The sequence below is a fragment of the Salvia miltiorrhiza genome, chromosome 3 (assembly GCF_028751815.1).
Source record: "Salvia miltiorrhiza cultivar Shanhuang (shh) chromosome 3, IMPLAD_Smil_shh, whole genome shotgun sequence".
Taxonomy (NCBI): domain Eukaryota; kingdom Viridiplantae; phylum Streptophyta; class Magnoliopsida; order Lamiales; family Lamiaceae; genus Salvia; species Salvia miltiorrhiza.
In genome coordinates, this window is record NC_080389.1 from 17,603,629 (window position 1) to 17,623,320 (window position 19,692).

At 41.4% G+C, this 19,692-nt stretch overlaps 1 pseudogene; it reads right to left on the reverse strand.

The window, feature by feature from the left end:
- Positions 1 to 10,387: 10,387 nt before the first annotated feature.
- On the reverse strand, positions 10,388 to 11,092 carry LOC131018482 (probable transcription factor At5g28040; annotated as a pseudogene).
- Positions 11,093 to 19,692: the final 8,600 nt, after the last annotated feature.

Here is a 19,692-nt window from a genome sequence, read left to right on the forward strand (position 1 = left end):
AAATAATATTATCTGAACAAAATAATCACAATAAATAATTAAAAGAATTTTATAACTAATGCACATATTTAATCTAATATGTATTTATAAGAGCGGGGCATCACAGTATTGTGTTTCTAAAGTTCGATTTTTTTGGAATTTGAAAGTCGATGTGTTGTGTGGTAGAGTATGTGGATTCCTAATCCTAAATTCACATTTTCGTATATCTTTCCATAACAAATTCGGATATAGTAAGCAGTGGAGCTAATTGTTAAAACAGGACCGTAACTTTTAGTATTTTTATAAAAAAGGACTATATGTTACGGAATTTAAAAATGAGGACTATATGTTATGAAATTTGAAAATGAGGACTATAACTTCCATTTTTTACATTTACACTTCTATTTCAGACCGTGATAGAAGCTATAGTCCTTATTTTGATGTGTTAAATATGAGTGTAAATGTAAAAATGGAAGCTATAATCCTTATTTTCAAATTTCGTAACATATAGTCCTCATTTTGAAATTTCGTACTCCCTCCGTCTCACAAAAACATGAACGTTTTTCCATTTTTGGACGTCTCACAAAAACATGAACATTTCCATTTTAGTACATCATGGCCCACCACTACTTTTCCTTAATTAATTCATTACTCTCACAATACCTTTTAAAGTGGGACTCATTTTCCACTTACTTTAACTCTCAACTAACATTTCTTAAAACCCGTGCATTTCTCTTTGTTCATGTTTTTGTGAGACGGAGGGAGTAATATATTGTCCTTTTTCCGAAAACAATGGCATAATATAACATGTCAAGATAAAGCTAGCTAACATGATGATGATCAGTATTTATGCAAATATAAATACAGAAAATAGATCAAATGAGAATACCTATCTTTTGTGATAAATGAGAACACATGAATAAGCACCTAAAATCTATATATGAATGCGAGATGAATAAATTCATGCAACACATGAACAACCACATTAGTTAAATGTGGTTGTTCGTGTATCATATTAATTTGTCCATTTCGGATTCATGGATTTTAGGTGTTTGTTCATGTGTAATTCTCGCTACACCCATCCCAATAAACGTAAATATGAAATTACCTGCTCGCTCCGGATCAACAATCGAGAGAGACATTTGCACATACTTGTACCGGATGGTTGCGATCCTGTTTTGAACATCATTCATGTTAGGCCTCTCCTCGGGCAAATCTGCCGTGCATTCTAATGCTAATCCGATAACCAATGTCAAGCAAGTTATGAAGGCGGCTCGAGCTTCGTCATCGTCCGTAACCAGTAGCTCATTGTCCACAATTTGCAACACTGAATCAGGGAATGATTCAGAGACCCATCCCCTCAAGGTTAACTCTCCTGAAAACATCTCATCTGTTGGCTTTCTTCTTGAAAGCATTTCCATCAGCAAAATCCCATAGCTATAAACATCCACTGCAGTCGAGATCAATCCTTGAGATCCATACTCTAGTTAAAAAGTAAGATGCAAGTGAACAAATTATGAACAAACATATGAGCTCAGTAGATTACTTGTGGATTGGAACAAGAGTTTTCTCAAGGATTTCTTACCTGGCGCGATGTATCCAACAGTACCCAAAGTTCTAGAATGTAGCATTCGCTCTCCAATGCTGAGGAGCTTGGCCATGCCAAAGTCGGCTACATGTGCCACCATGTCTTCATCAAGAAGGATGTTTTTCGGGTTCAAGTCACAGTGGACAATGGTGGGGGCTCCAGAGAATTCATGTAAATACTCTATCGCGCTCGCCACTTGTGTCATTATTCTCAGTCTTGTAAATAAGCCTAAGGAACAAATGGCAGAGTGGAGCCATTTTTCTAGGTCGCCGTTGGGCATGTATGTCATCACAAAGGCCTTAAAATGAGGCAGCGAACAACTATATATAATCTTGACAAGATTTCTGTGGCGCTGGGTTTTAAAAAGCGCGCCTAGGCGCGCGCCTTAGGCTAGGCGCATGGGTAGGGGGCTTTTTGGTGGGAGGCGCGGCTGCCTACAAGAGGCGCACCCTGGGCGCAGAAAAGCGCAGAAAGCGCGCCTAGGCGCTCTTGGGGAAAATTCCTTTTTCAGGCGGCAGTGTACAGCCTAATTAAAAGGCAGCTGTGTTCAGCCGCAACTTTTATTAGCTGCTGTGTTCAGCCGCAACTTTTTATTAGAGGGCCCACTGCAACTTTTACTTTGCCATTAAGTAACATTAAGTAGTATATGAAGGTAAATTTAATATTAATTTATTACCCATTCAGCCCCATATATTATTAATTTATTATCCATTCAGCCGCAACTTTTAATGAAAAGGGCCCAAGCTGCAACTTTTATACAAATACACAAAGTATTTGCCTCTTAAAAGTAATATATGGAGGTATAAACCCATAATGTATATCTTTATTTTTATTTTTATATGGTGTTATTTATTGTTTTAATTAAGTATTTGTGTTTTAAGTATGTATTTTAAGTAGAAAATATATTATAGATAAATATATTAGAATTTTTATATTTTAGGTGTGTCTCGCCTACGAAAAGCCCGCGCCTGAGCTTAAAGCCCTGCGCCTAGGCTCCGGGGCATGTTTGCGCCTTGTGCGCCTTGGGCTTTTTTAAACCCAGCTGTGGCGTAATCTGCCTAATATTTCGCACTCTGTCTGGAAGCTCTTCAATGCATCTTGTACATCTAAATCAAATACTTTAACAGCCAACTTCTTTCCATCAGAAAGTGTTGCCACATATACTGAGCCAATGCCACCCCTGCCAATCAAGTTTATTTCAGCAAACGAAGGAGATTGTTTCCTTGCAGGTTTTATGCAAAATTTCCATATCAGGATGAGAATAAGGCCAATAACTGGAACTATCATAATTGATATATATGTTAAAGGTTTTCTCCTGCTTAAAGATTGGCATTTCTTCACTTTGAATTGAGGTGCTCCACACACACCTTTATTACCAGTGAAGAACTCAGCTGTGAAGTTGACAAAACACCCTCTGTCAGGGATTTCACCTGTAAGCTCGTTAAACGATACATCAAAGTGATTGAGATGCGATAGTGCCTCCAAAGACTTAGGAATCGGGCCAGAGAGATTGTTGTGGGACAAATCCAAGTATTGCAGATCCTTCAGAAGACTAAAGGATTCAACTATGGGGCCTTTCAGTTTGTTTCGTGACAATGATAGTCTAACAAGATTCTGAAGCTGTGGAAAGGTGCGTGGAATCTTCCCTGTGAGCTGATTCCAAGACAGGTCCAATGCTATCAGGTTCTTCACATTGCTAACACCCTTATCAAACCACAAAATTGATGCAATATTGGCATTGAACTCATTGTGTGACATATTGATTTCTCTCAGCGAAGAAAGGTTTCCAAAACAGCTTGGTATTTGTCCGGAGAGATTGTTCACCGCCACATTTAATGAGTAGAGATGATTTAGATTGCACAAGACAGAGGAGATGGAGCCGTGAAACCTATTGCCATAGATTTCAAAATTCCTCAAGCTTCTTAATCGTCCAAGTGTTGAGGGAACTGCTCCACTGAAGTGATTATACCCGAGGTTCAACCACAACAAGCTGCTTAAGTTCCCTATCTCATCAGGGATTGGATATGACAATCTGCAAGAGGAAGCTTTCAAGGTTTCAAGGGACAAAGACAGATTACTCGAGCCTAAGGATTTTGGGAGAACCCCAGTTATAGGGTTGAAAGATATCTGTATAGACTTCAGATTCTTGCAAGCTGGCTGCCAACGAAGAGAGGAAGTCCTATTCGGGGTTGGACAAATTATTTGTCAACTGATTTGCTTCCAAGTTTAGCATCTGAAGTTGATGTAAACTCCCAAGATTCATTGGTACATGATTGAATGAGTTATCAGAAAGATCCAGTGTGATGAGTTTGGAGAGATTTGAGATTGAACTCGGGATTTCTCCATGGAAGCAATTAGCTCGAAGATCAAACCTCTGTTGGATATTTCCAAGAAAAATGTGCTCAATGTTTGGAAGGCCAGTGTCAATAGAAAATGGAAGAACGTCGGATAGGTTGTTTTCTCTAAGGGAAAGGAATTGTAACATGGAGAGATTGAAGATAGCTTGAGGTACTTCACCACTTAGATTGTTTGCTTGAAGATTCAATATTCTCAAACTGGATACTTGTCCCATTTCAGACACAACTGTCCCATAAAAACTGTTCCTGCTGATATCAAATACCTCCAAATTCGAAAAATTGCCAATTGATGCTGGAATCTTACCTGTTTTTTTTTTTTTTTAGAGAAATGATGTTTCAATTTTGAAATAACACAAACTAGTGATAAAACAACAGTAATTATAGCAAAGATGAATGATAATGTCTAAATTCTAATTATAGCAATCATTAAATGAACAATAAAAAGCAGGAGGTTATCAAGAACAGTATATACCTGTGATAGAATTCCTACTCAAAGAGATCTCCTGGAGTCGGGACCAGTTCCAAACTCCTGTGGGAAATTTTCCACTGAGATTGTTATCAGACAGATCAAACAACTTCAGTTCCACACAAGCTGATAAACTTGTCGGAATATCCCCGGTTAAGTAATTACTTGAAAGGTTCACACCCTGCAGCTTCCTCAATGATCCAAGGCTCGGGGGAATGCCCCCACTGAGTTGATTGAACGCCATTCTCAGTACACGAAGACGTCTCAAGTTCCCAATCTCACCGGGAATTAGGCCGTTGATGCTGTTGTTGCTGATGTCAATGTATCTTAGAAATGAGAGGTTGCCGATTTCCTTTGCGATGTTCCCCTCCAAACCCATATTTGAAAGATTGATGGCTGTTACTCTGTCTGTATGCTTCTTGCCACAAGTGATGCCGGTCCAAATGCAGAAAGAGGTTGCCTCAGACCAGTTCCTAGCCAGAATGTCGGAATTTATGTTAGCTTTCATGGATAGAAGAGACAACTCATCCACAGTAGACCTGTTAAGAATTGCAGATGCAGCAAGGCAGATTCTCAGGGAAAATACTCCCAACAACATTAAAATTTTGCCTTTTTTTCCCATTTCTTATCATGAGAAAGAGCTCCGGGGAGCCGGCCAGACTGCAGTGCAATAGTAATCATAATCATAATAATAATAATTACTCCCTCCGTCCACCAAAAGTATGTCATTTTTGCTATTTTTAGCGTCCGTGAAAAGTATGTCACTTTTCTTTTTCGAACATGGTTTCACACCTTTTTTCTTATCATTTTATCCTTACAAATATCATTTATTTACAAAAAAAATACATCTTATTCAATCTCAACCACTCATTTCATATAATGGTGAGATCATTTCTCCACTACAAAGAAATCAACAACCATTTATTAACATTACTTTTTAAATGAGACTCATTCTTCACTCGAAATACACACAACTATTTTTATTAAAACCGTGTCATCCCCTTCTAGGACTATATTTTATGGATGGAGAGAGTAATAAAAAGAAAAGGACCACAGCCCACAGGGAAACTTTGTCTTCCACGTTAAACATGAAAAGGAAAAGGAAAAGGAAAAGGAAAAGAAAAAGAAAAAGAAAAAAGTTATGCTATCCAAAAGTTATTGTCCACTTAAAGAGGCGTGCCCTTGTCTTCATATTGCGTTCATATAATTGAGTTAGCAATCAATCATCTAATAATACAAACAAAACACAAAAGTTTGCTTGTGGTTTGACAGAACTTGCATAAAGGCCGCTGAGGTGAAAGATATAACTGATTCATCGAATTCTTTCCTACCTTCTGTGGAAGCAGAAGATTAAATTTAATTCCTACCTTATAAGATTTCAGTTCCCTGTTCAAATATCTACATTATAAAGATGGTTTTGGTTCATCAGGAAATATGCATTCAAATGAAATAGACCTCAGATTCTCAAAAGCGGCTGCCCAGAATCCGAGCTGCAGCAGCCTCTCTCGGCAGCAGCAACCAGCTGCAGCTCGCAGACAGCAGCGACGGAGGCTCGTGGACGGCAAAGGCGCCCATTCTCTCTGTTTCTCGTAGTAGAAAATTTTAGAGAGGGATAGAAGAGAGCGAAAGGTCTCGACTCTCGAGTTCGAGCTCCGTACTAAGGTTTTTGAATTTAATTGTTAATGTTTTTATTTTATTTTTAGTAAAGAAGGAAATGAGATGGACTATATGGGCCATAGAGTGGTGGGCTGAGCCCAACAATTTGGGCCAATTCTGACTTGCAATTTCCATTACGGGTGATTTTATTCATAACCCCATTGTACATTTGTACTAATTAGAGCCCCTTATTTAAACTAAAAATAAAAATATTAATTAATATACAATTTCACCCCTAATAGTCCCAAAGTTAAATAATACACGCTCCGTCCACGAAAGAACTTCCTATCTTTCCTTTTTGGGACGTCCACAAAAAAACTTCCTACCTATTTTTGGACTATGCCCCACCACTTATAATTACTTACTTTTCACTTTTTCACAACTTCCAATATTAATTTTAAGGGGTTATTGCCAGAAAATACATATACTTTGTCAATTTTCTGGTTTATATCATGACTTTATAATTTGGCCAGAAAATACATCAATTTTCAATTTAATTACAATTATAACATGACTTTATAGTCTGGCCAGAAAATACACCAAGTTTCAATTTATTCTCAATTATAACATGACTTTATAGTTCTGTCAGCTAGTATATTAAAAAAGAGGTGGTCTTGGGTACACCTGGGTGTAGCGTACAACTGAGTTGCACATTCACTTAGACTTTGACCGGCATGCTAATTAGAACCCATATATTGATCCAAACCATATAATTAACACTATTATGGATATACAGATCAACCCGGTTGTACGGTATACCCGAGTGTACCCAAGATTTTGTGATTAAAAAAATACAAAAAATTAGTAACGCTTCATCTCCATCAATATTTTAGTTTATTCATATTGTTGAAAAACATTTTAAGATGATTTTGTCCTTTTTTTTAATCACAAACACAATTTCCATAACACTGGGGCACACATTCGATTGTGCATTGTTTGTCACTAGTTTCTGATCCTGATTGAAAGCGGCATTCGCATCCCGCAATATCCAACAGTACCTCTTTAGCGATACATTTTTGCGAGGCACACTCCGCATCGCTCCGACACGCAAGTCCTTCAACAACATATAATAATAAAAAAAAATTAGTATATAAATAGTTGAATACAACATCAATTTTTTTTTATTGAAATTACCATATTCGCTGAAGACATATCTTAGCTCGTCGAGACAAATGCAAACGCCATCCAAGCATAATGGATGTCCTTTATTGCATCTAATTTTACAATCCTCATGTAACACGCATTTTGCTAATGACATTTTAACTGCATTTATCCGAAGAAGAAAAACATCAATTATAGAAAACATAAAACAACAAGTTGAAGAATATATTTTCAAGATTGAAATCTATTTCTTAGAATACACACACACACTCACACACACACACACACACACACATATAGGGTGCGGTTCTGGTGAGAATCACAATTTTTGTGTGAGAACATGAAAACCATTAAAATTACTGCATCTGCTATACAAATTAATGGATCCGCTATTAAATTTACTGCAATCGAAACAATTAATTTTTTTTTTGCTCCGTTCAGGATTCGAACCCAGGATTTGATTCATTCATCAAGATCATGCATCCACCGTAGATCTTGATGATCTGATGGCTTCAAATGGGTTCTCCGTTCTTATTTTATTTTGTAATTCTTATTTGAACCTCTCCCTATATAGATAGGGTTATGATCAATGGAGAATTCTATATTATTCGTTTTGAATAAGTCAATAACTTTATGAGAACCACATCTTTTCGTGAGAACGGAGAACCATGATCAAATACATAAGAGTAATTGGTAAATTAGCCAATTAATATACTTTTAGTTGAAATAAATACAACTTCATGCTTTCAGGTCGTTCCATAAAATACTAGAATTATAAAATAGAAAACAAATTATACAAAATTTATCTTTAAAGCCTTAGTACTATATTTATAAGTCTAATAAAATTTGCTACTTGAATAAAAAAGCAAGCTCAGAACACACTAGAGGAAGAGATGCTGACCATCAACTATCATAAACAAAAAGATGATCGCAAAAGTCGACTTTTGAGAAGCCATGTTAAATATTTTGATGATGCATGGATGCTTACAATGAAATTGTATATTGAATAGTCTTTTCTGCATATTTATATAGTGTTCCAAATACGAACTCCAAATATTTCATTAATTATTATAGTTAACTGTACATTCTATAATTTTCATATTGACATATAGTATTATTTAATCAAATATGGTGAATAAAGATCTTGTATAAAACAATACTGATTTACGAGATACATATTGATTCATTCTATTTATAAACATTTTCTTTATTTATGTTGTATAAAAACGCTTCAAATTATATTGAAGAAGAAAAAAAAATCTATTATATAAAATTACAGTTTTTTTTCCCCGGCAAAATTAGTAGTTATATTTAAAAAAATAGTTATTGATCACGTTGTATAACTAAAATACCACTATCATCAGCCCACGTTCTGCCCATTAATTCTTAGAACTCTGTTATAGTCTAGCATTCTTAGAACACTATCTCTCTCCATCCATTTTTAGTAAATATTTCAAATATGCTGCAAAAATAGGTACTCATTTGTTTAGACCATTTCAGATATTTGATTAGTTGTATGCGGAAAAAGAAATCCATGAATTTCTCCTCGCATCTTTGGAAGAAAAACTCCATTTTTTTCTACATATCCCTCTCTGGGTGCTTGGTGATTTGGTAGTATTTGTCAGGGTCCTTAGCAAATATGCAAAAGGAGGAGGGGCAAAAGTAAAACATGGATCTCTATATCCTGAGGAAGTGCTCGACCACTAAATTGGTCAATTCTCAACTTTTAATGGGGACAGTAGGGTGGTGAGGACAATTGGATGATGGGGACAATCTCAAGTTATTCTCTTGAAATAATATATGTACATTTTCTTTATGTTTTGCCTCTTACGATGATAGTTTTTTTGGTCTCATATTGTTGGTGTGGTGATCTAGCCTAATCTACCTTTTTCACGAGGTATGATTGTTACCACCTATGCAATTATTCAAAGTTAGAATCGCAAAAATTTAGTTTGAAAAGATTTTGTTTCCAGTACTGACGATATGACAAAAAGACAGAGTCTCCTATTGACAATCTTCAAGTTTTCAATGACATTACCAAGTGCAACAAGAATGAAGGTAAGTTCTCGATGGTTTACATTGGAGATTTGACCATTGATTCATTTTAAAACTAACATTTTTTGTGATTAGTTTAGAACTATCATAAACCATGAGGTTACCACAAGTATTGCAGTCGCAATGCTTTCACGTACAAGAGAGAGTAAGACTTTTGTTTTCATTGAATTATAGAATGATGGTTAGGGTTCTAATAGTGTTGGTTCTCTGTCTTGGTTGACTTACTTTTAAAATGTGAATATATGTAAATATTATGTTTGTATGATGATGGTCAGTAACCCCCGTTTATATATAGGTAACCATGATTGATCTTACATCTTGTAATGAAACTTGAGTAAGGCACTGATCACCATTTTGAAGCTTGATAGGTGAATATATGAAAGAATATGGCATTAGTCTCTATTTGTATTATGCAATCAGGGATTTTGGGAAAAATTTAGCGAAGAGAAATGCTTTTGACCCACTAATTCAATAACATTGTGTTGGATAAAGTGATTAATTGTGTATCTATGAAAGAAAGGGAAATTGTCATAAATATTGAGAATTGTGTAGAAAATATGAAGCAAGAAGATGTTTTAGATGAGTGTTCTTTTAAGGTGCCTATGAGTGTGGATGGTGAAAACTGAAAAGTTAGTAAGAAACGGTAAGGATGAGAAAAGTAGGAAGGATATGAGGTCTGCTAAGAAGCCTCCTCGGCCTTCGAGAGGTTTGTCGTTGGATGAGCTGATCAGAAGCTAATCAAGGAGATCTCTGAGCTTCTTATGATCAAACGCGAAAGGATTTAACGAATGAAGGCCCCCCCGAAGACCAAAGCAGCAAAACGGATGTCTTCATTGCCTTCGTCTGCTGGCAACTTGATAGCTATGCTCTTCACACTTGTATTTTGCATTCTCATACATTTAAATTTTTGTGATTGATAATTTTGTCACTATTTTATTAAAGGGTTAAGTATCAAATAAGCCCCTACCATAGTGGCCCTTTTCACGTTTAGCTCCCTATAGTCGAAGTTGGGCCAACTAAACCCCTGAAGTCCTTAATTTCGAACAATCAGGCCCTCTGCCCTAACGGTAACTTAACACCGTTAACTATTTATTTTTATTTTTTAATTTACACATTAATTTTCGCCGGAAACTCTGCCAGCCTCGCCTTGAACCCCCAATTCCCCACCCCCACCCCCACCCTTAACCTAGCCGATGGCCTGCGCCGACGAGCCCGCCTCCGCCGCCGCTCCGGCACGGTTCCTCTTCCTGGAGCGCGGAGTTTTGGCATTTTTATCAATGCCGTTTGGGTTGGGGCTCTGGCAATCGACGAAATTATTGAAATTAGGGTTGTTGATGCCGTCCTCGTCCTCATCGATCGGCACGGGAGGCGCGCGGTAGGCGGCGTCGCCATTGACGGCGGCGTTGCCCCAAATTTTGGAGGAGATTTCGAAGGCGGCCTGCTCGTGGGGGCTCTTGAACGTATACTCCTTCCCAGTGCCGAATTTACTGATGACGTTGCGGTACTTCTTTTTTAGGCGACGCAGCTTCTGATAGAAATCGAGCTGGAATTTGCTCCTGATCTGGTCGTAGAAGGCGGTGGTGTCGTGGTGGTGCTGCGAGGAGTTGTGGGGGCCGCAGCGCTGGGTGGTGTAATCGAGGAACCCCTGCAGCAGTTCAATCTCGTCCTCGTCGGTCCAGAGGCGCTGGAACAGCTTCCGCGATTCATCGGGCGGCGGCGTCGGCTTCTTCGCGATCTCCGGCTGAATTTGCTGTTGGTGGTGGGGATCGGGGAGGCCGGGGACGGCGATCGTGACCTGAGTGGCGGAGACGGGCCGGGGGAGGGGGGACGATCGACGGCGACGGGGGCGGAGGAGGCGGAATCGTTGTCGTTAACGGTGTTAAGTTTCCGTTAGGGCAGAGGGCCTGATTGTTCGAAATTAAGGACTTCAGGGGTTTAGTTGGCCCAACTTCGACTATAGGGAGCTAAACGTGAAAAGGGCCACTATGGTAGGGGCTTATTTGATACTTAACCCTTTATTAAATTATTACCATACCGTGCATCACATTAACAAGTAATATGAATTATAGTAATATTTTCTTTTATTCAAATTGTATGAAAATAGTTTTAACATACATTTTATAAGTTAAAATATTTAAAATCGATATTGGTGCAACTATTGAATGAAATATCGATTAAAAAGGACTATTTTTTTTTGGTATAAAGTAAACTAACTCATAGATGATAATATTTTGATATACTTATATAATTTAAAAATTAAAAAATTATTATGTCTACGTGAATTGCACGGGAGGATGTACTAGTTATATTGAAACAGAAAGTTGTTCACGCGCGCCACGAATCTGGATCGGTGATGCTTTAATTAAGCTCCCATTACGCACTTAATTTTTATTATACTCCAGACATTAACTAGCAGAGTTTAAGTACGTTGCACTTATTACATTTTGTATAACATAATTTATTTATTTAAAATAATAATATATTTAAAGATAAAAAAATATTATAATACTATTAATTATTGATTATTGACTTTAATAAATGTTTGCAAGCAGGTATACAAAAGTAAATAAAAAATAAAACAAAAATCATATATGTGTGTACAATTTTGACCATCAAAATTTTATTGTAGTTATAATGATAATATATTACTTATAATATAATTAATTCCGTGAGACCGGTCTCAACCATCATCCATGAGATCGGTTCTCACCAGGAACGTATAAATAAAAGTATATGCAACTCTACAAATAATATGTGCTAGGTCAGTGGTACGATCATTTATCTATCATCTCTCAGGTGTTGGTTCAATTCTCAAAAGCATGCAACAATATTTTTTGCTTTTTTAGTATTATGATATATGTTGAAATATTATTTTTCTTCATATCAATGGTTACTTTTTCTTACCACAATAATTATTTGATCAAATAAAAGTAGAGGTTCTCGTAAGTAAAAATACAATTGTCGCAAAAAAAGAAGAAGTAATATTTGACAAATTGTACCTTTCATCATATCGATTACTCCCTCGTCCCATTATTTATGACATATGCCGTTTTGACACGGAGATTAAGAAAAGCAAAATTAAAATAAAGATGTGTGTGTCCAACATGTTTAGTAATGTGTTTAAGGAATTCTTTATAGTTTTTAATTTTCCTTAGGAAAGTGTTTTTTATGTTCCTCCACTTTACATTTTATTTATATTTTCGGATTAATTAATTACTAAAATTCGAAAATATTTTCAAATTAACATTTTACACTTTTTGGAAACTGAAATAAAATGAACCTGGAATCATAGTGGCGCCACTTTTCGGGTATCACTATACCCAAACCAAATTTAGAATATTGCCAAAATATAAAATTTCATTCAAACTTAAAAATTTCAAATTTCCTACATACTTCTATAGATACAAGAGCTCAAAAACTTCCATTCTGGTGAAGCATGATTAAACGGAGATGGATTTTATCGGAGAATTATTGTAAAACTACGAATTATACCTAGTGTTGCTTGAGAATCGAGAGAGAAAAGTAAAATTGATAGCTCGAGAGAAAACTGCTGCAGTATTAGGAGTGAAGATAACGTAAGTTTACAAGGTACATGCTGAAGACTATTTATAGAGTATACATAAAGGATAAAATGGTAAATTCATCACTGGAGCATGCGCCTTGCGTGTCAAGGGCATAATAGTAAAATTGCCCTCACGCGGGAGATTCTCCCGCGTTTCTGGTAATTCCTCTGGCGAAGACCGTCCCTCTAGCGAGAGCGGCTTCTCTGGTGTAGGTCGTTCCTCTGATAGAGTCCATCCCTCTGACTTCTCTGCGAGAGCCCGTTTCTCTGGTGAAGTCTGTTTCTCTGGCGAAGGTGGTTCATCTGACAAAAGTGGTTCCTCTGGCATAGTCTATTTCTCTTATAAGGCCCATCCCTCTGACTTCTCTGCGGAAGCCCGCTCCTCTGTCAAGCCCGTTCCTCTAGCTAAGGCCATTCCTCTGCTCTGCACATATTACTCCTCATCAACTACTCCCCCCTCTGGTCTGACTAGTTCGCTCTGGAGCAGAGTAATCTAGTCAGGGTGTTTGTCCGCGTGGTTGACGTCATCCGCATTAAATGCCCGTCCCCTTTTACAATGTACTTTTCTGTTTTTCGAGGTTACCTTTTAACCTTTGCGTCCTTTCGTCTCCCCGTAGAAATTCTTGACCGTTGATCTTTTCCCCGATGCCACGTGTCACTCATCCCGCGTGTTGGTAGCCCGCGTACATTATACTTATGCGGTTCAAACTTTTACTCCCCACTATTCATCTTCTTCAGTTTTCTTCGAACCTTATCAACTGCAATTTCCGGCGATTCCCTCCCTGTTCCGGTGTATTCCCTGCGACCCTTCCGTTCCAGTCTTTACAGTCGATCTTTTCTCTGACTTAGGTAACTCGCGTGTCCTCCTCTCCCGACATTTGTGTTTAGTGTAGATTGACGTTTGCTGCGTTGGTGCTCTGATTAAGCGTGAACCCTAGAATTTTCTTTTAGATTTTTCGATAATGGCTTCCTCTTCCTCCCCTGTTGCCCAGTCTGACTTTTCCCCCTCCCCTTCTCCCTCTCCCGTATCTTCTCCGGTTGACTCTCCCTCTCCTTCGAACCCTAGTTCTCCCCAGGTTTCTCCATCGGCCTCTGGATCTCATCTTCCTACTTCCGAAACCCCTAAAACCTCTAAGGGAAAGAGGAAAGCCCCCAGGACGCCCAAATCCATACCCGAATCCCGATTGAGTATGGCAAGCATGCACAAGATGTTCGACCTATGTAAGCGGCCAGAGGGTTTGACATTTGAGCCCCAATCCAAAGCTTTGATGCCTGCTTTTGATAAAATGAACATGAATATGGTGGTTATCTGGCGAGCCCAGATAGATGCCGGTCTGAGGCTTCCTTCTCCTCCACTTCTAGTAAATGTAGCCAACCACTTCAAAATCCCTTTCTACCAAATAGCTCCCTCCGCCATTCAGAGGTTATACTGTTTTCATATTCTTTGCACCTCTCATGGTGTTGAGGATACTTTTAAATTGTTCATCCAGACCCAATCCCTAAGATTGCAGGGGGGTCCCCTGTATAGCTTCGCTGCGCGTAAGAAATACCCCGCCTTTTTTTTTAATTCCCTAAGTTCTTATGATAAGGACTTTCTCCATTCCTACTGCTACGTAAAGATTGCCTCCGGTACTTGGCACCAGTATGGCGCCCAAGAGCTGCGATGGCACCTTTCCCGTACCAAATACCAGCCGGCCTCCCAAGTAATCCCCTGTGATTACGACCTGGGAGTGCTGAGCTACCTTAATGCCCTCCACAACCGAGAGCCATTCCCCTGCATAGAATTCACTGAAAATCCCTCGGCTTTGGCAGCCAATGGCCTATTTCCCCTGTACCCTCGTAATGCTATAGGTAAAGCCGAGTGTTAGTAAGCAAACATATGTATAGATCCTTGTTACCTTGATTGTGTTAATGGTATCACATTTGCTTGTAGGGATGTCGTGGAGAAACAAGTGCAGGTCTGAACTCGCCGCTAACCGTCCCTCTGGCGAAGAGGGCCAGGGCTCTGGGCAGCCCGTGGATCCCGGGGTGGACATCTCCCAGGTGGTACCTGTTGTGCCAGAGGAGACCACTCCCGTACAACACTTCCCCCCTGGCAAGGGGAAGGATATGGGTGTGCTACTTTCCTTCAATCGGGACAGCCAAAGGACGAGGGGCTCTGGCTCGGGCCAGAGTGGAGGGCGATCCGCCGTTCAAGTGGTGGATTTGGATGACAACGTGCCCCTCTCCCAAGCACTTCACACCATCCCTACTCCCGATTCTCTACTAATCCAGAGGAAGAGGAAGGCTGCTACGCTGGCTCTTGCCCATAAGAGGCGCAAGGAGAGCCTTCAGAAAGGCAGCAAGGTTGTGGCCCCCGAGGCTGGGTCGACAGGTGAAGCGGAGGCGACCTCCGTGGATGCTGAGAGGGGCAAGGCATTGGCCCTGCCTGCAGAGGAATCAGAGGCCTCGGGCCCCAAACCGATCTCGTCCTTAAGGGGGCGTGATTTTGTCAACACTCTTCTCTCCCACATCCATCCGAAGGATAGGGAGGCCGCGCAGAAAATGAAGAAGCCTGCGTTGGCGAATTCCCTCAGCCGCCTGGTGCTTCAGGTATCCTGCATCATTTAAACATGTTTAAAGGATTTTATGTTATTGACCTTTTGATTTCTCTATTCTGACCCTTTTCCACTATTTCTCTGCAGCTGGAGTCCCAGGTCGGGGAGGTGATCCAGTGCATTGATGACTACGGTGCATTGGAGAGTGACTTAGAGGTAGAGAAAAAGCAGACAGCGGAGCGCGACGAGGAGGTCGCTGGTTCCGTGGAGCGGTTTAGCTAGGCGGAAGCAGACGTGGCCGAGTTGCAAGCTAAACTGGCTCAGGCGGAGGTAGAGAAAGCCTCCTTGGTCTCCGAACTGACGAGAGCCAAAAAGGAGGGCCATGAGAGTCTCGCCAAGTTCAAGGCGAGGTATGATGAGGAGTACAAGGAGTCCAGACGTGGCTGGAAGAGGATCTGCATGGGTGCCCAGAACCGTGGCTACGTCATGGGGGCCCGGGATCAGCGCCTGGAGTATTTCTTGTCTCCTCAAGGCCAGCATTTCCTGGGTATGATGCTGGAAGGTACACTGGAAGCCTTCCAACGGACTCCGGATTATTTGGGGGGTTTCGGGTCCATCTTTGCCTATGTGATAAAGCAGACTGCGATCAAGGCATTGGAGATGGCAAACGTGCCTGCAGAGCAGATTGCGGCTCTGGACATGACGGCCCTGATGGAGAACATTAAGGATGAGGACTTGAACCAACTGCTGGGGATCACAGCTGATTCCCCCGAGAAGCCGGAGTGGTGGTATCCGGTTTTGGAGAAGGCCCTTCCCTACTTTGCTTTTGGGGTCGGCTCTGACTCGGTGCCTGCTGCTCCGGTGTATAAGCCTCCTTTCTGCGCTTCCCTGGTGAACTTCGTGAATCAACTGCGAGGCCCAGCTGCTAGCAGCACCCTGGGATTTTCGCAGTACAGCATGGAGCCTCCCCTACCCTCCGGTTTCAAGGCCTCAGCCTTCGAGGATCGTGCTTCTTCTTCCTCCGCGGTGGATCAGCTTTTTGCCCTGTACCGAGATGAAACAACATATGTACAAGAAGCTCTGAAGCTGCTAGACGTGGAAGCCCGTCTCCCTGAGGTGAAGGATACTGGCACATTGCCGGTGCTTGCAGAGGGAGCCTCCTCTGGTCAGGTCTCTGCAGCTGTCGTCCCTGCCTCGGTCTCCTCCGTCCCTGCTCCAGACTCCTCTGCTCCAATCTCCTCTGTCCCTGCCTCGGACTCTGCCGTCCCTGCTCCTCCCTCCTGATCTCCCTGCTGTTCTTTTTGACTTAATCAAGATTTAGTAACTCTTTAGCTTGTAAAAATTTAGTACTTATTTTGGCTTTTGATATACATTTAATGTATAATCTGCCATTTTGGCATTTGTAAATGAAATTTCCCCATCACTTGTCTCGCCTTTAAATTTCTATGCTGGTTCTGCCTTCCTTCGTGCATTATGTTGTTCTGTTATTTGTTGGTGTTGAGCTTGCATTCCCGAACCTCGAGCTGTGATATATGTTTTTGTTGAATAGGGTAGGATTCCTATTTTTTGTTGAAGTGTTTGTGATTCCTCTGGTCGAGTTTGTCTTTGAGTAGCTTCCCTGACTGTGTCTTCTGTCCGATGCTGTTGAATGATCCCTCTGAGTGATTCCTCTGAACGATTCTTCTGGTTTCCTCTGTCGGGAACGTCTTTGGTTCGGCCTTCTATGACTACTCTGAGCGTTTCTCTGATCCTTCCTTCTGGGATTTCTATGACTCTTTCTTTGAGGATTTCTCTGACTCCTGCTTTGAGGATTTCTCTGACTCCTTCTTTGAGGATTTCTCTGACTCCTGCGTTGAGGATTTCTCTGACTCCTGCTTTGAGGATTTCTCTGACTCCTCTGGAAAGGATTTCGCTGACTCCTCTGGCGAGGACTTCTCTGATTCCTTTGGCGAGGATTTCGCTGATTCCTCTGGCTAGGGTTTCGTTGATTCCTCTGGCGAGGATTTTCGCTGCTGCTTCCCATCCAAGCATTCCTTTGCTGCTTCCCATCCAAGCATTCCTCTGCTGCTTTCCATCCAAGCTTGAACACTCTGCGCGGAGCATGGAGGACCCGGGGGTGCAACCAACTTTCGCGGCTTACGATTAAATAGTGACCTCTGCGCGGAGCATGGAAGACCCGGGGGGTGCAACCAACTTTCGCGGCTTACGATTAAATAGTGACCTCTGCGCGGAGCATGGAGGACCCGGGGGGTGCAACCAACTTTCGCGGCTTACGATTAAATATTGACCTCTGCGCGGAGCATGGAGGACCCGGGGGGTGCAACCAACTTTTGCGGCTTACGATTAAATAGTGACCTCTGCGCGGAGCATGGAGGACCCGGGGGGTGCAACCAACTTTCGCGGCTTACGATTAAATAGTGACCTCTGCGCGGAGCATGGAGGACCCGGGGGGTGCAACCAACTTTCGCGGCTTACGATTAAATAGTGACCTCTGCGCGGAGCATGGAGGACCCGGGGTGCAACCAACTTTCGCGGCTTACAATAGCAATGAATCCTCTGATCTGCCCTTGGAGCTTGCTTTTCCCTTGACTTGCTGAGAAGCAATTCCGCGTTCCATTTCTCTGCGCGGAGCATGGAAGACCCTGGGGGTGCAACCAACTTTCGCGGCTTACGATAGCAATGATTCCTCTGCTTTTCCCTTGACTTGCTGAGAAGCAATTTTGAATTTGTAAATTAGGGACTACGGGTATACACCCTACTCTCCCCTCTGGTGACATGTGCAATGCCTCTACATGAACATGTTAAGTAGAATATGCAATTTGAAAAAACGATAATGAAAATAAACGAGACAACACCAGGGAATTCCCTAGAACCACGTATCCGATTTTATTGATATCATGGCCCCGAACCTCGTTAAAACCCCTGTGGGGAAAAAGAGTATTCGGTCTACAATTTGTTATGTCAACGAATTAACATTACACGTAGAACTTTTTCAAAGTGTTGATGTTCCACGGTCTGGGGAGAACTCTGCTGTCTGGATCCAACAAAATGTATGCTCCACCTCCCAGGACCTCGGTGATAATGAAGGGACCCTCCCAGTTGGGTTCGAACTTGCCCACTGGCTTCAATGCATCGGCTCTCTTGAGGACTAGGTCGCCCTTGGCTAGCTTCCTTGCTCTGACCCTCTTGTTGTATATATTTCGCCAGATGAAGCGTTCCACTGTCACTTCGTCAATCTTTCCCACAGCCTCGGCCTCGACCCATTTGGAGAAATAGTCCACTGCCACAATAAGAAAACACTTGCCCCCTGGTGCCGTGGGCAATTTCCCGATGATGTCTATGCCCCACTTGTCAAATGGGCATGCAGCATACATGACTCCCATGGTTTCCCCCGGGATGTTGATTCTTCCCGCATGTCTCTGACAGGCCTCGCATTTGCGGACGAATTCCCTGGCATCCTTGTTGATGTTAGGCCAGTAGAACCCTGCCCGAATGATTTTGCGTACGAGATCCCGGAATCCCGTGTGACCACCACAGTAACCTGCATGAATTTCTTTCAAAGCAAAATTAGCCTCCTCTGGAGATAAGCATTTTAACAAGGGTTGGGTGAAAGATCGTTTGTAGAGTTGATCGTTGATTAAACAGTAATTCTCGTAGCGAGCCCTCTGATGGGATTCTCTGTTCAACCGCTCCCCTGTCTTAAGAAAGTGTATAATTGGAGCCCGCCAGTCGTCTTTGATTTCTACTGAGAAAACCTGTGAAGTCCCCATTTCTCTGGTATCGCAGAGTAAAATGATCTCGTCATTCCATGTTTGTTCCACTGCGCTGGCCATGCGCGCCAGTAAGTCCGCTTTAGTGTTCTCTTCCCGGGAAATCTGCTCGATTTTAAACTCCATGAACTTTTGTTTCATTTCGTTGATTTTGCAGTGGTACGCCTTCATCCGCTGATCCTTGACATGATAGGCCCCCGACAGTTGTTGGGCTACTAACTGGGAATCCGTCCTTATGATAACACATTCAGCCTTGAGCTCCGACAGAATATGCGCCCCTCTGACCACAGCCTCATACTCAGCCTCATTGTTAGACATTCAGCAAGTGAATTTGATAGCAAATTGATATATCCCATAACCTGGTGAGATGATGTACACCCCAATTCCGCATCCCTCCTTTGTTACTGACCCATGCACAAAAGCAACCCAAAATTCTTGCATGGGTCGGCGAGTGGTTTCTTGGATAAAATCCGCCAGAGCTTGTGCTTTGATTGCCGTTCTCGGCTCGTACTCTACGTCATATTCCCCCAACTCCATGGCCCACTTGACCATTCGCCCTGACAAATCCGGACGCCCCAATACCTGCCTGAAGGGTAAAGCAGTTCGCACCACTACCCGATG